We start from the raw sequence: 14,931 nt of genomic DNA on the forward strand, positions 1-14,931 counted from the left end.
TAAGAACTTTCTCTGAAGATTTATTTAGTATCACAAAGCGTATAATATGAGAGGGGGAAAAAAAAAAAAAAAAGGCTGCCTTCTAAAGGCTCAAAGACTCCCTTAGAAGTTCATTGGCAGATACTTTGTGAAAAAGGAAGCCAGACATCATGTTAAAAACTGCGAAGTCAGCACGAGTATCCACGAGGTTCAACATAACTTTTAAAGGATGGGGGTGTGTGGGTGGCTAATATGTGGGTACTGCGTCACAACATTCTGTTTGTGTGCATTTACTACTTCTTTGGTACCTAATACAGAAAACCCTTTATAAACTGGTGCCAGAGCAATCAAGTGACCTAATTTTTATCTAATGTGGATTAGCCATTGAGTTTAAAAACACAGGCAAATATTTGGCAATTTGGTAACGTGAAACACTATTTTTTTTGTATATGACTGCTAAAATTGCACTGTATTTAGAAAATAGGTGATCAAACAGCATTTTTTGAGTCTGTTCTTCCCTAAGAGAGAGAATGTGGGTATCAAGGAGAATAGTGGAAAGAGAAAAAGAAATGTGACCCATGACTTAAAGAGCTCCTCTAGTTCATCTGTCTATCCCATGGCAGTAACATTTTTACCACAGTCATTTTTTTAAACATTTGTCTAATCTCTCCCTAAAGATGACCAAGTAGGAAGCTGGTATGAACCTCCCTTGGCATGCTATTTCAGACCTTTTACTCTTACAAGCTTCTTTTAATAGATAATCTTTGTCATTCTTCCTTCTGTAGGAATCAAATACTGGGGCCTAACAAATGCCAGGCAAAACTGAGAGGTAATTTTGTACGACCTGCAAATGACACTCCTGTCTATAAAGTCTTGAATAACATTTGTAAAATCATCTCAAATTCTAATCCTGTCTTACTTGTGGTCTCTTCCCGCGTCTTCCGAAGATGTAGTCAGCTCCTTCTGTGTTCAGGCCTCTGGATGTTGTGTGAAACCAGCACGCAGGAGGAGGAGGAGGACCAGGATAGATGTCAACAAAACCTCGCTCAGTTTGTCTTTCCACTCCAGCTGTGAACCAGGGTATGTGGTCACTGAGTGCAGCTGTGAGCTTGCACAACCTGCACTTGTTTCATCAACACTCTACCTGGCTTATGAAAGTGCCATGTGAACCAGGGACAGGAACACAACAAAATGAAGGCAAGTGACTCCTTCTCCTCTAGGTACTAGAGATCTGTTACCCATTATAGGAAGGAAATTCCACCAGTGGGACATAATGTTTTGTTCTTAACAAATCCATTCTGGCTGTTACTCTTTTCCATTTTCCCTTCAACAAATATTTGGTAACAAATAGATCTATTTTTTCTTTCTTTTTTTTTTTTCCCTGAAAATGGAAGTTTTGGTGAGAGACAATTGTACAAATTTCCCTTAATTTTTCCCCATTAGTTTATGAAGACAAATGTGATCTTTACTCTTCCCTTGTCTCCAGTAAGAACTAGAAAGAGAAATGGTAATATGCAAAACTTAAGGACAGATAACTAAATGGACAGGTGGAAAGAACTGTCTCTGTGGAACAAACCATGTGAAATAAGGGTTATTGAAGCAGGAAAAGAAGTACTAAGAGCATTTCTTGTCATGAAATGTCAGTGCTAAATTAGGAATAATGAAGTTACTATTCTTGATGTTGTATAGAAGGTACTGCTATTGATGTTGGCAAACACAACTTCATCTAGAAAAACAGGTTTTATTTTTCCTTGTTTAAACATAATTTCTCTCTTCTTATCAGGACAGCCAAACTTCAGAATAAAAATATGCAGAAAATGCAGTTTAGTCTGTCAGTTTCCAGATGAACCTTTGAAAAGCAGTTTAGTCTGCATTGAAAAGATACACAGGATCCCCACAATCCAACCTTCAACATGCGTTTGCTCTATAAGCAAATCCACTTTTCCTCCATGGCTGGTTGAAGTTTTCCATTTGTTTCCTAGATTTCTTCACCATGAAATGTCTCATGTGTTATCATGCACCACATGGCCCAGGGCATCCATCTGCACTCTCCAGGAGAGCTGCAGGGAGCGGGTGCAGAGGAGCTCCCAAGACTCACTGCTGGGTAGAAAGGAGCTACAGTGCTGCCCTGTTTTGCAGTACTGACCATATCCAGGCACTGAACTTCCCTCTGCAGATAAGGGCACTTTGGGCCAGAGAGAATCTGATGGGGTCTGAACCCTAAACCTGGGCAGCAATGGCTTGGCACAGCACAATCAGTACTGTCTCAAATACATCCTCACACAAATTTCTCCTCTCTAGGAACAGGCACTTACCTATGTATCTATTGCATTGGGCAGCACTCCCTGCCTAGACAGCACTGGGCCTGTAGTGGTTCACAAGGAAATCACTGCTCAACAAAGTCAGCAAATTTGTTTGTTTTCTCCAAATGGAAATCTTCAACTATCAAAGGAGTGTTTAACACCCAGTGCTAAAAGCAGAAATTGTTGTATGACTTCTGCTTATCCTTGGCTTCTGACAAAACAGTGGGGAAAGCTCTACAAGTAATTGTGTTCATCAATACTCAAGGTCTACTTTACCTAAATTTCCTGCTCTCAGACATCTAAGATTGCTTTATAAGCAAATAAAATACAAATGATTTCTTCATCCCACATATATTAAATCTTTCTGGGAATTACACACTGTAATCTTTCTCATATGCTTACTCAGATGCTCCCCAATGTCAATTTTTACTGGTTGCCCAGACACCCATTTGCACAGACCTGCACACACATTTTGGGTGTTTGTGCTGTGCAGTCCAGTAGATCCTGTGAGTTTAAATTAAGTGAATTGTACACCACCAAGTGCACAAAGTCATGCCTGGTGCTTCCTCTCTGTTCCCCTGGAAAGTTAACAGATGGATGGAAAGCTGTATTGCTGACTGATGAGCTGTTACTGTCTGTGGAGAGGCACTGCTTTCAGAGGGAAATCTAGGTGATTCCAGTAAGTTTGTAATAAGAGGAAAGTAATCTAGGATTGTTCCAGTCTCTAAGTTCACATCTGTACCCATGTGAACTTTTGTACTTTCACTGAAGTCAATGAGTCTAGGCTGATTTACCATCGCTGAGCACTGCCTGGATGTAATTAATCTGGGGGGTTTGGGGTATTTTTTTCTGCCTAATCTGGAATCCATTGCAAGCCAAAGAACATTAATGAGACTGCATGAATTGCCTGTAAAAACAGGCATATCTTCTTGCCTTGCTGATGAGTGCATTGGAGTGCTGTATGCTTAGTCTAGCCAAAATGCTTCAAAGGGTAAACAGTTCTCTCTTTTTATATTTGACAGGAAAACATAGGACAGGTGAAACAGCATATTACAAACACTTTTTTTAAAAAATTTCTGGTGACTTAGAAGCAGATCCACAGAACAACAAAAGGCTTTGTAAGTCTCTGGAATCACTCTTACAGCGCTTGGCAGAGAAAACATAGAGGTGGTCCCTGTACTGTGTTTTGCTTTTTCATACTAACCACCACACATCATAAAACACTGGATCCAGCATCCAGTCTGCCTCTTTCCTCCTTCCCTAAGGAGTGGATATCTGTATCGCTGGTTTACAAAACCATCCACATTTTTACTGCTTTTCCCCCATGTAATGCATGGCAGGGATGCACCACAGGGCCCATGAACTGGCAGGCTGGGCACCCTTCTAGCAGGAGGTGAGTGATACAGGCTTGAGTCTGCAGAAAGAAGTGCAAATGGAATTTGTTCCTCGCAGACAGTCCTACAGAGGTGTATTAGGCACACCTCAGCATACCTGGGTAAAGTCCCTCTGAGACAGGCCCTATGGGAAGCATTCCCTAGCTTCTTACTGCTAATTATAGGTGTAATCTACTAAATGCAGCCATCTGGGAAGTGAGGCTATTTAAAGTAGTTTAAGACTCTCCAGCTCTGTAAGGCACTGTGCAAAATCGGGTGCTATCCTGGTTGACAAAGACTGTGCTACGTTATCCATACATTTAATATACTGTTGGGTGGGACTTAGGTTTTTAAAATTCCTTTTACAGATGGATGCTTTGGAATCTGAAATTATTGCTTCTGTTCTTCTACCTTGCTTCACTACACCACTGAACTATCAAATATCGAGTGCTGTCAACAGGGATTACTTTTCTTTCCCCGTCCTAAAAGCCCCAGAACTCCAATGTGCTGAATTTGAGGAATGTTGATTGTCAACACAGGAAAAAAAACAAAACCCTCTTTTGGAGACATCATATGCAATCCCAGCCAACCATGCTGAAGAAAACAACAAGATGATGAGGTGGGGAGGGAAGAGAGGGTTAGATGGGAAGATACACAGAGACAGCAAAATACATTAAAAAAAAATTTAAAAGCTGAGAAGACATGTGCTTGCTATCTACAAATAATCACACTGCAGAGAAAGTTTTATGAAGGTTAAAGGACAAAGATGGTGCAAGACCAAATAACTATGCCACAGTTAAAAAAAGGCTGCATGCAAGCAAGCTGTCAAATCATCTGGGAAAAAAATATTCTGGGGTATTTTTCAGAGCAAGTGACTAGGGAGAAGCCCAGATAATTTAAAAAATGATGGTGTCAATTTACCAAAGTGACAAATGGCACCTGTCAGACTGAATTTAGTAACCCAAGATGTCCTGCTTAGTCCTGTATCAGCTTTTCAGTAAAAGTGTTGGGAGGTTTATTTTCTCCTAGAGAAAAAATATGCATTCTGATTGTTCAAGGTGCAAACTAAAACATGCAGGTTCAGAGTATGTTATTCATTCAGGAATGCACATTCATGCAGGAAGATACTGTCCCAGCAGTTGATAAGTCAGAGGAGAGTCTGTACTGCTTTGAGCCCCAGGATGTCTGAAATTATTTTTTAGTGCCCTCCATTCTCAGTGCTCATGAAAACTCAAAGACAGCACTACTGATTCTGTATATTCAAAATTATGACCAGAATCCTTGCTATAATTGCTAATATCATTTTGTCTTCAAGGCAGTAAGATTTCAAGAATCAGAAGTATAAGGTGTCATTTGACACCTAGTTTTGGAGATACAAGCTTCACTTTTTATAGTTATGAGGGTAACAGCTCACTGTGTTTTTCAAAATAAGAGCTGAGATCCTTGTACATAATTCTGGAAATTGGGACTTCACAAAAATACCAAATAGCATGACAGAAAAAGAGAGAGAGAGAGAGTAAAAAAAGCCTCTCTCAGCATGCCACTTTTTTTTCCAGACAAATTCATAAACCAAACCAATCTCTCCAGGAAGTATTCTGGTGTCATGTGTGTTTTTATACATGACATCTTGCTAGCAGTGGATTTGGAGGAAAAAGCAGGAACATGGAGGTGAAAAGTCAAAGGAGTACTGGTTTCTTGTGGGACCAGGGATCAGGAAAGGCACAAAGGGTGAGAGGTTACCACATGCAATCTCCATTCCTGGAGGCACCCAGGTCTGATTTTGCTAGAAGAAGAAGAAGAAGAAGAAGAAGAAGAAGAAGAAGACGAAGAAGAAGACGAAGAAGAAGACGAAGACGACGACGACGACGATGACAGGGGACTATTCTTTAAGAAATCAGGAAAACTTGGGTCTGGAGGAAATATAATGAAGAAGGCAAGTTTTTTGCAGCCACCTATGACTTTAAATATTTGGTTTTAGTAAACCAGACCCGACTACCACCAGCACAGTCTGGAAACAAAGGCATTCCTATTTCCAAGTAGCCTGGCCAGGCTGACACTCCTCAGCTACTTGGAGAACCAAAAGTAGCAATGCTGGAAGCTCCCCAGTTCTGGACATCATGTTCCAGTTAACAAAAATCAGCCTGACACTCCTGGCCATGTCCAAAGATCTGGGGGGCCTGAACTCATCAATTAAGTGGTCAATTAGTGAAACATAACATTCATGGCTTCTTGACCTTTCAGAACTGGAATGAATTTGCCAAACAGGAAGGAGGAGGAATGAAACAGAACGAGTAATTCAGAAACCCTCTGGGTATAATCTGCTGATGCCTTGCACCTCCAGACTCATTTCAGGTCTCTTGGCAGAGGAATTCATGAGTGTCAGCACATTTCCAGGGGTGAGAGCAGAATCCTGCATAACCTGCTCCACCACTTCTGCCTGTGTGAATTAAAAGAATGTGGTGTTTTATCCCCAGTCTACACTGACAGAAATGTGTATCCCTATGTAACTCTGACATTTGCCTGTCCTGCCTGGGTTAGCAACCAAAAGCCATTGCTTGTGAGTGATGCACCGAAGCAAGGACATCAGAACAGCAGCACAGGTTCAGGCCTTGGGTCCCTCAGCCCCATGATTTGTTTTCTGACTGTGCCATAGGCAGTGACAGGTGGAGGAATAAGGTTGGAGCAAGAGCATTCAATGCTCCTCTCTTCCAGTACTGAGTGGCTTTCAGATTATTTTTGAGTCTGACACATTACTTTTTTGTAATCCCCCTCTGAAGATCTCACTGATCTCTTTTAGCCCCCCCAAAAAAGTGCTTTGGATCCCCAAAACTGTGTCAACATAATGATATTTGGGTTTTTTTTTCCTGTTTTATTCTCTGTGTTTTTCCCAATAATTCCTAGTACCAGATTTGCTTCTGTTTTTGCTAACCCAGCACTAAGTTTATAAAATACACCTGGATCACCTGTCCCAGCCATGCTCCCTCCCACTTCTTGTGGACCTGCTGACTGGCAGAGCATGGGAAACTGAAAAGTCTTTGACCTAGAGGAAGCAGTACTCAACCACAAAAGCATCAGTATGTCAGTAGCATTTTTCTCATTCTGAACAAAAATCACAGCACTGTATCAGCTACTAGGAATAAAATTGACACTATCCCAGATGAAACTTTGACAGGATGAAAAGTCATGGCTGGGCAGCACAGATTTTACCTTCATGTTCTTTGAATTCACGTGGTCCCCCTTCAAGCTTTCCCCTAGCAAGGAATACTTGCCTGAATTAAGGGACAGATGCAAGACCTGGGGAAGCCATGGGAAAAAAGGGAGAAGCAGCTGTGCCTGGAGGTGGGAAGGCAGCTATTGCTGTGCAAGCTGGAGGGCAGCACCCAGTTTTCCTTGCAGCTGCCTGTCCTGTGAGTGCATGGCACTTCATTGCCAGCTGGGGTTAAACCACGACCCTGCCTTCACTTTCCTCTCAGAAGGCTCTTGAGGAAAGGGCAGCGAAATGTAGAGTGAGGTACATGAATGCTACGTGAAGTAATCTGGTGGTTGCTGAGGGCAGGATGACTTTTCCCAGCACCTGCTGAAAGCTGCTGCCATGGCAGCTTACCCCGGCCCGGGCACACCACCCTGCACAGTGCTTGCACAAAGCTGCCAGCAGATCTGTCCCTCGGGAACAGGCTCTGTCAGTGAAGCCTATGCCAGTGAGACAGCAGCTGTCTGGATCTGTTCTCTTTTTTTTTTTTTTCCTCACTGTGTTTTGCATGTGCTTCCTTGATAGCTGTTCCCTTCTGCTCTGGAAATTGTGTTGCAGGGTATTTCCCTGAGTGTTATACTTTGAAAACATTTTCAGGGATGTCTCCAGAGCTGCCCGCCCTGGTCCAAGCACCCCGTCCCTCCTTTGTCCCCCTAGGTCCCAGCCACACCCCCTTGGCAGCCCCGCTGCTGGGACCTGAGGGCATCCCCAGGTACAGAGAAAAGATTTACAATAAGGAAGAAAGCAGAAGTCGCTCATGAATAAAGAGAGCTGCATCCACTTTAATCTGACAGCCACACAACTGCTTTCCCTGGCTTCTGACCAAGCTCCAAATTATTTTTGCCAGTCTGCCCCTGGGGCAAGGCTGCACTAGGAGTCAGTGAGGGCACCCTGAGCACTGAAACTAACTTCCCATGCCAGATCAGATCTGTGACTCAGTAGGAAGAGTTTTTCTTGGTGGGTTACCAGCAGTGCTATGAATGACACCATGATCAGGCAGGGGGTTTCCGAGGGAATATTTCTCCCTGACACTGTCATTGTGTCAGACCTCCTTTAAATACCCCAGATTTTGGAAGCTTGTCTATGTAATGTGTGGTAATGAGGGATTACATTTGTGCTTCTCCCAGGGAAAAATAAATTATAAAATAAAATTTAAAAACAGAGCAAAAGCTGGAGATTTATTTATATTAAAAAAAACAAAAAAAAAAAACCAAAAAAACAAACAAAAAACCACAAACAAACAAAAAAAAAAACCAGGCCTGGGCACGAATTTGAGAAGACTTGAACTGGATGCTCAGACTGTCCTTTACCTTAAATGAGGAGAATGAACATTAAATCAAAACCCAGTCAAAGTTTGTCTGTTAATGCTCAGTGAGATGGGCCCTTCTGAGTAGTTATTTACTACATCCTTGCTCATCATGAAAGCTCATCATCAGCACTGCAGCTTTTGGGCTGTGGAGAGGTGTGTGCAAGTGGAGCATCCAACACTGGGATCAGCAGCGTGACTGGGGAGCATCCAGTTTTCTGAACCTGCTGCTGCTCACACACTGCTCTGACCTTGAGCAGCTCCTGATATTTTGCTGCTCTAGGCAACCACCTCTTATGCTTTTTTGTTGCAAAGCCAGTCTGCCATGGAAACACTTCCAGTCCACCAGCAATTGCCATGCATTAGGTCATTGCAGATAAGCTAAATTGTGGGTTGTAGGTATCTGTGTTGGGATCCAAAACATGAAGCACAGTGTTGCTTTGGGATTAGATTGCCTGCACTCTTGTTCATGACAACAGAGTCTGGTGCGAGTTCCTCCACATCACCTGAGCTTCTGTTTATGCTGTGTTAGGTAGAATTATGCACCCAAACCCTGACTTCAATAACTGTTGTTGTCTTTCATGTTACACAGCATTAAATACTGTACAAACCAGCAAAGCAATCACCCCCACGCCAACAGCAGCTGTCCAGTAGCCCAGGATGAGTGAGCTGCATGAGCTGCTGTCCTCAGGATGGCCAGGAGCAGGGAGTGAATTGTCATTGCACTGTGTGTGAGGTGTCATTGCAGGGTGGGCACTGACACAGAGGCATTGTTTCACAGGACTGTAAGTCTTGCTTGTGAGCAGCAGCGGAAGGATGACAAGGATTTGTCCCACTTGTTCTGCACACACACAACTTGTGGCCCTTTAAAGGCATCCTGTCTGAGCTCAGTGACTCCTCAAGAGGACACTGGTGAGGCAGAAAGGAAATAGCAAGCAGCACACGATTGTTTCCAAGTGAGAGGGTTCCTGGTAGAGAGCCAGGCGCTGATGCCCTGGCTGCGTTGCAGTCGATGGAGCTGCGCTGGGGCCGTGTGCTTCTCACTGTGTGGGTGCAAGAAGGGTGCCTGTCCTCAAGCAAACCAAAATAGGCTGTACTTATCTCTCAGTGGAGGTCTGCTATTCCACTTGCGTGCAGGATACGCAATACATCTGGAATAATTAATTTCTTAGCCTATTGTTACTTTCTTGAGTATCAGATGTTTGCTGCTTCTGAAGCCTGTTGACTGTATTCAATATCTCTTCCTGTTTAACTTTGTTATTCCGGTCTTAAAACCTTTTTTTTTTTTCTTTTAGGGCACATCTTTTTATTTTCCCTTGAACTAGAGAATTTGCCTGAAGTATGGATGAGTCACAGATACCATACTTCCTCTTCTCTGAAGCACATTTACATTTTTGAAGAATTACAACTGACAACAATCAGCCATACTTCCAAAATATCCTTTCAGGGAGGAGAAAGGAGGAACAGTGATGCTGAAATCAGCCCGAAAGGTAAATGACTGAAAAGGGAGGGAGAGGGAGAAAATACAGAGTCCTTGAAGGGCAGCTGGATGCAGGCATTCACTGCACAGCGTTTGATGGGGGTGCCTCCACTGATAACGCTCCTGCAGTCAGAGACACTCTGTCATTCCTGTCAGCAGCCATTCAAGCATATCTCCAGCAGCTCTGATTACAAACATCAGAAGCAAAAGGAATACATATTGAGAAAGTAAATGCATTTCCTTGGCTTCTAGCCCAGCATTTTCTGAAGTGAGGGTAGGTTAGTTTATAATTGGGTGTAAAAGGCGCTGCCAACCCTGCATTACCCCATCAAAGCCATTGTACTGGTTTTAGCTGAAAGAGAGTTCTAATTCTCCCATCACAGCTGCTGTTTTGGATTTGTTATGAAGACAATGTTGATAACACAGGAATGTTTTAGCTATTGCTAAGCACTGCTCAACATCAAGGTCTTTTCTGCTTTTCACCTGTTCTCCCAGCACGTGGCCTGAGGGTACACAGGAAATTGGGAGGACCTGACCCCAGCTGATCAAAGGGATGTTCTGTACCATATGGTGCAATGCCCAGCAATCAAAGTTAGGGGAAAAGTTTGCCAGAGCTGCTGTTGCTCGGGCTGGCTGGGCATCAGTCAGCTGGTGGCAAGCAGTTATGGAGCTCGTTTTTACTTCAGTTATTTTTCCCTGGTTTCCTCTTTTTACTTTTTACACTGCTGTTATCTTAGCCCATGAGTTTTCTTGTTTTTGCCCTTCCCATTCTCTTCCCATTCCCTCTATGAGAAGGATGTGAATGAGTGGCTGGGTCATTCTTAACTGCCTGACAAGTCTAACTCACATCAGCCTTATTGGTCCAGAGCTGCTCCATGTTGTGGCTCTCATCTGAAGTATTACAGTAATGTATTTTTAAAGCCTTTCATTTTTTTCTCAAAAACCAACAGAAAATGGAAGTTCCCAACTTGTCTTGTGTCTTAAGCTGTTTCCTAAATCAACTCTTGTGGGTTTATTCCTGACATTCTATGGAATTTTTTTTTTTGTTGAAGTTTGTTTGGTTTGCTTTGGATTTTATGCATAAAGAGGTAACAAGTACTTGCCTCACAAACAAATCTGCTACCAAGGCCATTAAGGGCTTAAGTTTAAAGGGCTTCTATTGTCTCTGTCTTTTCATTCCCAAATTGGAAGGCTGTAAGGAGTTCAGTAATGGAAGTCCTTTCTATGAGTATCAGAGTGAAAATCAGGCTTCTCATGTGCAGTCATTGACAAGACAGGCTAATTCTAGCTGTCTCTTTCTGTGCATCACAGTGCCTCACATAAAAGCCCATCAAGCCCTCACCCCTATTAGAGAGTCCTTGTGTAGTGATTGGTGATGGCACACTGCAGTGGGCTGGAGCCCCACAAAGGGTCCCCCTGACCTTCACTCACGACTGGAAGATCATGTTACAATCTCACTGCACTGAACCAGTTATTCCAGCAAATCTTTTGTATTGTTCTTCAGGACAAGGCAGTCTCTGTAGCTGCTCTTGTGAAGAATCATAGGTTGGGAGGGGTCTGCTCTTTGCTTCTGCTTCTGTGAGACTTCTCTGCAGAGCTGAAAGGTGCACATAACCATCCTGCTTCCTGGTTATCTCCTCCTTCCATGTCCTGCCTTGTCTCACCCAAAACATTTTTAATTGTTCTTATTACCTATAGGCAGCACACAGGATGGATAGGACAGGAAAGTGTGAGCACTCAGGTGGTGCATGGTGGCAGGCTGGTTCCCTGGAGGCTTGCTGGGTGGGACACAATCTGGGATGGAAGGGACACAGGACAGAGGGACAGAGTGAGATATTCATTATCCATTAAAAAAAAATATCTCTGCACACTTGCTTACTTGGCTGAAGATCTGATAAATTCTGATAAATTTTAGAATATTGAATGATGGAATGGTAAACACTGACTAATTACTTTTCCTTTTTTCAGGATTTATCAGAATATATTTATTTATTCATGGGTCCCAGTGCCAGTGGCAGTTTTTTCCCCAGGATTTAGCAACCTAAAGCACAATCCCTGCCCTCTGTTCAAGAGCCAGGAATAGTGGAAATGCAAGTGAGTACCAGCAATCAGCTGTCCAACCACCTCTGACCATAAGCTTGTTCAAAGTGGCACATGGTTGAAAAGCAGCAGGCCGCGTCTTATCTACGCTACATTTTCTTCTTGACAATGCTGGAGTTATAATGTGGGAAGTCTGAAGAAGATAAAACCAAAATAGACAAGAGAAATCAGTTTTTCTCCTGGGATTTAAACCAAGAGGATCTACTACTGCCAATTACTGTTGTCATGCCAGAGTAACTTGATATAAACCAGTGGGGTAACAGACAGTGAAAACAGATAGTTACAGAGGAGAGAGGAGAGAGGAGAGAGGAGAGAAGCCTAGGACTCTCCTGTTCACAAAGACTTTGTCACAACCACTTGTCCGTTGTCTTTGTCATCTCACTTGCACTAGTGCTGTGAAAGCTAGTCAGGTGCTGGGACAGGAAGGATGGGACCCTGGCAGTCAGACATGAGAGGTGGAGCTGGAGCAAAGGCTCACGCAATACAGCACAGCAAGGCTCGAGTTAGAGATGGCCACATCAGCACAGAGGAATACCAAACTCCCAGGAGTGACAGCCAAGCTGTTTGACAGGGTTCACTTCCACGTACTGAGGAGTCCAAGATAAAAGTGGCCTTCAACCTACCCTGCTTCATTGCTCCTCTCAGCCTCCTTGATGCTGATATGTCTGTGTCCTGTACCTCTAGCTTCTCCTGCCCTGGTTCTTTGGAGAACACCATGCCTTCTCCCAGAAGGCACACCAGGTGGCTTAGCAGCCAGGATGAGCTTTTGTGGCTGAGGTTGCTTTGCATGATACCAAGTCACGGGGTGGTATTTACCATTGCATCCCTTTGTAAACAGTGTCACCTTGACAGGTGGTTTTCCTGCACTACTTTTTGGAGCACCGACACCCCTGAGGTGTCAGCTTACAGTCTGGTCAGTTCTTACTTTTCCAGCAGTGCTTATCTGTGGTGCACTGATGTTCTGCTACTGCTGGCCAGATTCACAATAGGATTCTTTACGAAGTAGAATGAGGGATGTGCTCCATTTGCCTCCTTTAATTAGGTCTACCACTTCTGACACACACCTACAAGTGTGTCTGTGTGTATGTGCAATCCTGAATGAATTCCTGCTTATAATGTGCACCAAAGGCGTCCTTTTTCACTAGGGGAAAAGAGCCTCCACTCATGACCCCAGTTCTTTGGAACAATTTTTGAAGTGTTAAATTCTGTCTTCAATTCTACTTTGGAATAAATTCAAAGTCTTTCAAAGGAAAAGATGAGGTTTTCAGTTCATGCTGTCTCTGAAGAAATGGTTAGACACCACCTTAAAACTTCAAGACCTTCTGTTACAATCTTTATCAAAATCTGTATATTTTGAGGAAGTATTCTTGCTTTGAGTTAATTAGCATTTTAATAAAATGGCTGAAAACTGAAACTTTTTTATTCATGGTGCACATCAATCAAAGTATGTTTAGGATATCTGTTTACACTCTGTGCTTGTTATGAGTTTAAAGATCGCAAAGATGGGCAAATGTTTTAACACTTCAGATTGAGAGACTTTTTGAACTTCCTGCTCTGCACAAACCCTGTTCTTCCCATTCAAGTGGAAAAAGTAATGCAGTGATTAACAAATGTCCATCTGAAACTGGGATATCTCCCTACAGACGGCAAAGGTTTCAGGAAGTGCTGTTTCCAGTAATTGAATATGGTGATATAATTTATAACTGCTCAGCCGCAACTTTGCACAAATCAGACAAAATGCTCCTGATTGCTTAGATTATCTTTTTATCACAACACCACAATCTTCTGACCAAAGATGACATTTCTCCTTTTATTTATAGCCTTTCAGGAGGCAAAAGGTTTCCGAGATCTGGAATTGCTTGGCTTCTTACATCACTGCCAGTCTGATGGGCTGTCCTTCAGGCTGCAGCACTTGCAGCACCAAACATCCTGTTGCTAAATCAACTGTATTGTGATGCAGGGATACATGCAATTTTTGCAGGTATACACACATGAGTACGTGCCCACACATACAAGACAACAATTTGATGGTGTTCTCTGTTGGAAAGAGATGGTTTTCTTTTTTGTTTGAGTTTTTTTAATCTGAATTAATAAAGCAAATCCTATAGAATAAGAGCAAGATTTTTTTGTAAATGACTCAAAAATTGGTTTGTGGTTTGGTGGTTTGGGGATTGGTTAGTCTCTGGGGATTTTTTCCCAGCATTTAATGTCCTCGGGTAATATAATCCCCATGCAAAATTATATTGCTTGTTCTAAACCAAGTCTGATTAGCTCCAGTGAAGCAGAACATTGATATGATAGTCTATTACATCTACTTTCTGTGCTTTAAAGCACCAGCATTGTGTTTAGCATTGACTGAAACACAGGAGATAATGGGCAGCCCATTGACTGTCTCTGAGCTCGATGCTCAGAGCGAGCTTGGGGTGGAGAAGGCAATCTGTTCAGTTCCTCACATGACACTGCAGCAGCTCTGCTGCTGAGCACTGTGGCTCCTTTCCTGTGTCATAGGTGCAGCTGTCAAGACCCATCCCTGCATTTGTCAAGTCCTGAGTCATTTGGGTTCTGGGGAAGGGAAAAAATTGAAACGTGACAACTCTGGGATTTTTCCTTTAGTAAAGCAACACCATGTGAAGTGCCCTGATATGGCTTTGTAGTCCCAACACACAAAACACTGTTTAAAAAACCTAAACAGAAATCCTGATTTTCATACAAAACCAAAGAAACACAAAGTCTGTGCAAAGATTTAGGAGCAAGTGAGCTGCCTTCCCAGGAGCAAGGCTGCCCTCCAGCTTCACAAGAGACAAAGAACTTCAGTGCAGGAGAAGCAGGTGGAGTGGTTAGTGTGGAGTGCCAGGAGCACGCCTTCCTCACTGTGCAGCTGGGTGGCCTGCTCCTTCCCACTCCATGGCAGTCCTGGAAGGTCCGAGGAGAGGGGACTGCTCTCTGCTTTGCTTTGTGGGAGCAAGTGGCAATCACAACTAAACTGTAGCACTGAAAAATAACCAGGTGATAACAGACTTTTTTCAAAGAAGGGAAACAAAAGTTAAGGAGGAAAAAAAAAAAAAAAGAAAGCTGGCTGCATGGGAAAGTTTACCAGCATGTGTAGAAAAGGCGGAACTCAGTTCCATAGAGGAAATAAA

General features: G+C 43.0%; 1 protein-coding gene and 1 long non-coding RNA gene across 3 annotated transcripts in view; one reads left to right on the forward strand and one right to left on the reverse strand.

Moving 5' to 3' along the window:
- The window catches only part of UNC93A (unc-93 homolog A), a 28,078-nt gene extending 27,025 nt beyond the window's left edge, over positions 1-1,053 (reverse strand). Inside the window, exon 1 of the mRNA XM_059843352.1 lies at positions 899-1,053. The gene's annotated coding sequence lies outside the window, so the exon portion shown is untranslated. The remainder of the gene's footprint in view (positions 1-898) is intronic.
- Positions 1,054-9,124: 8,071 nt separating this feature from the next.
- On the forward strand, positions 9,125-13,904 carry LOC132324891 (uncharacterized). Of its 2 annotated transcripts, none has more exons than XR_009485761.1 (3): positions 9,125-9,258; positions 9,507-9,701; positions 11,660-13,904. It is a non-coding gene; the product is annotated as an uncharacterized LOC132324891 (long non-coding RNA). The 2 variants fall into 2 exon arrangements; XR_009485760.1 differs by having other exon boundaries at positions 9,200-9,324.
- Positions 13,905-14,931: the final 1,027 nt, after the last annotated feature.

Source organism: Haemorhous mexicanus, chromosome 3 (assembly GCF_027477595.1).
Source record: "Haemorhous mexicanus isolate bHaeMex1 chromosome 3, bHaeMex1.pri, whole genome shotgun sequence".
NCBI classification, from domain to species: domain Eukaryota; kingdom Metazoa; phylum Chordata; class Aves; order Passeriformes; family Fringillidae; genus Haemorhous; species Haemorhous mexicanus.